The 2,920-nt window shown below is 34.5% G+C and overlaps 1 non-coding gene across 1 annotated transcript; it reads right to left on the reverse strand.

Annotated features, from left to right (window-relative positions):
* Window positions 1–1,457: 1,457 nt before the first annotated feature.
* LOC141573967 (small nucleolar RNA SNORD44) lies at window positions 1,458–1,518 on the reverse strand. The gene has a single exon (XR_012500461.1). It is a non-coding gene; the product is annotated as a small nucleolar RNA SNORD44 (small nucleolar RNA).
* Window positions 1,519–2,920: the final 1,402 nt, after the last annotated feature.

The raw sequence follows: 2,920 nt of genomic DNA on the forward strand, positions 1-2,920 counted from the left end.
TTCGGTTTTCAGTTCTGTACCATTAACCTACATGTCTGTTCTCCTGCCAGTACTATGCTGTTTTGACAACTGTAGCTCGTGAAATGTGTGGATCTTTCAACTTTCTTTGTATTCAGTATGTTCTGGCTTCAATGTCCTTTGTAATTCCACATGCATTTGAGGATTATCTTTTCCACTTCTGCAAAAAAGGCTGTGAGAATTTCGATAGAAATTGCGATGAATCTATAGATGACTTTGAGTAGTATTGGCATCTTAACAATATTAAGTCTTTCAATCCATAAACACAGGATGTCTTTCCATTTTGTAGGTCTTCCTTAATTTCTTTCAGCAATATTGTAGTTTTCAGTGTGCATGTGTTTGACCTCCCTTGTTAAATTTATTCCCAGGTATTTTATTCTTACATGTGCTCTGACACCTAGACCCTTCCCCATAATATTCTTTCCAGGAAGTGCCTTGCTTTCGTGTAGAAACTCTACTGATTTTTGAGTGTTGATTTTGTACTCTATAACTTTGCTAACTTTATTAGCTCTGATACTAAGTTATTTTGTGGATTCTTCAGCATTTTCAACCCATGGGAATCACATCATCTGTGAACAGAGTTTTACTTTTTCCTTCCCAATTTGAATGCCTCCTTTTTCTTCTTACCTAACAGCTCTGGCCAGTACTACTAGTAAATACTGAATAGCAGCAGTGAAAGCAGACATCCTTGTTTTGTTCCTGATTAAGGAAAAAACTTTCAGCCTTTTATCATGGAATTTGATGTTCACTGTGAGCTTTTCCTAAATGTCCTTTGTCATGTTGAGTAAGCTTCCTTATGTTGCTAGTTTGCTGCCTGTCTTTATGAAAGGTGATCTAGTGGCTTTTCCCCTTTATTCTGTTGATATGGTGTGTTATATTGATTGATTTTCTAATGTTGAATCGTTCCTGGGATAAATCTCACAGGGTCCTAGTGTGTAACCCTTTAAATAAATTTTTGGACTCAGTTTACTGGTATTTTGTTGAGGATTTTTGCATCTATATTCATAAGGGATATTGGCCCGTAGTTTCTTTACCTCTGATTTTTTAGTCTGGTATTGGTATTAGGATAAAACGGGCCTTATAGAAAGAGTTAGAAAGTATTTCTTCCTCTTCTATTTTTTGGTAGAGTCTGAAGAAAAATCGGTGTTAATTCCTCTTGAAATGTTTGGTAGAATTCACCAGGGAAGCCAGCCGATTGGGTTTTTCTTTGTTGAGATGCTTTTGATAGCTGACTCAATTTATTTATTTAGTATGGGTTTTATTAGGTTTTGTATTTTTCAATCAGTTTTCATAATATGTGTATTTCCTGGAATTTATCCATTTAATCTGAATTATCTGTTTGGTGTAGAGTCAGTTGTTCATAGTAACCTCTTGTCATCCTTTTTATTTCTGTGTCATCGGTAGAACTGTCTCCATGTTCATTTCCTTTTTTTTTTTCTGATCAGATAGAGCTAATTAAGACCTTTGTGTTTACTCAGTATTTGCTTATCATCACACAGCCCATGTTCATTTCTGATTTTATTTATTTCCATGTTTTTTCCCCCTTGGTCAGTCTAGCTAAAGATTTGTCAGTTTGCTGATCTTTTCTGAGATTCAACTAGTGTTTCACTGATACCATTTTTCCATTCTTTATTTCATTTTCCATCACACTAATCTTTATGATTTCCTTCCTTCTCCTAGGTTTTAGGTCACACTCTTTCAAGTCCCTTAAGGTGTAAGAGTCAGCTGCTGATTTGAGATCTTCCACCTTTTTCAGATTAGGGAGTAACTGGTATAAATTCGTTCTGAGCACTATTTTTTTCTGTATTCCATAGGTTTTGGTATATTTTGCTTTTACTGTCATTTGTCTTTGTTCTCTAATTTTCCAGTGATGTTTTTTCTTTGACTCATTGTTTATGTGTGATTTAATTTCCAAATATTTGTCAGTTTTCCAGTTTTCCTTCTGTAAATGATTTCTAGCTTCATTCCATTGTGGTCTGAAAAGACATTGTGTGACTTCTACATTTTTAAATATATTGAAACTTGTTTTGTGCCCTAACTTATGGTCTCTTCTGGAGAATGTCTGATCTGCTTATAAGAAGAATGTATATTTTGCTGATGTTGGGTGTAGCCTCTTGAATATGTCTGTGAGGTCTAGTTGCTTTATGGTGTTAATTCATTCATTTCCCTACTGATTTTCTGTCTAGATGTTCCATGCATTATTGAAAGGGGTACTGAAGTCTTCAACTATTATTTTAGAACCGTCACATTCTCCCTTTAGTTCTGCCTCATGTATGTGGGGGCTCTGCTATTTGGGGTCTAGATGTTTATTACATCTTCTAGATAAGTGTGAAATCTTCCAAAACCCTTTTATCAATACATAATGTCTTATTTGTTTCATGATAATGGTTTGACGTATAGTCCATTTTATCTGATACTAGTTCAGCCCCTCAGCTCTCTTCTGTTTACCGTTTGCATAGAATGGCTTGTTCTGGCCTTTCACTTTCCACTTTTTTTGTGTCTGGCTCTAAAGTGATGCTCTTATAGACAGTAAATGTTGGAGCATGTATTTTTTTAACCCATTCTTCTAGGCTTTTTCTTTTGATTGGAGAGTTTAATACATTCAGATTTAAAGTAATTACTGAGAAGGAAGGACCTACATTTGCCATTTTGGTGTTTGTGTGATATGTCTTATACTTTTTCGTGTTTCTCAGGGATAGTAACTGATAATTTCATCTATCAGTGGGTATATTTTCTCTTTTCATTTTATGCTTCATAAATTTTTGTTGAGCACAATACACTTTGAATACAAAAATATGATAATTCTGGAATTTACTCCATCTCAGGGTTTATGTTTTTAGGAGTCTACTCTGGTATTTTTTGTTTAGTGACTTTTCTGAAATATTTTAATGAAATGTCTGTA

This window comes from Camelus bactrianus, chromosome 18 (assembly GCF_048773025.1).
Source record: "Camelus bactrianus isolate YW-2024 breed Bactrian camel chromosome 18, ASM4877302v1, whole genome shotgun sequence".
Lineage (NCBI taxonomy): Eukaryota > Metazoa > Chordata > Mammalia > Artiodactyla > Camelidae > Camelus > Camelus bactrianus.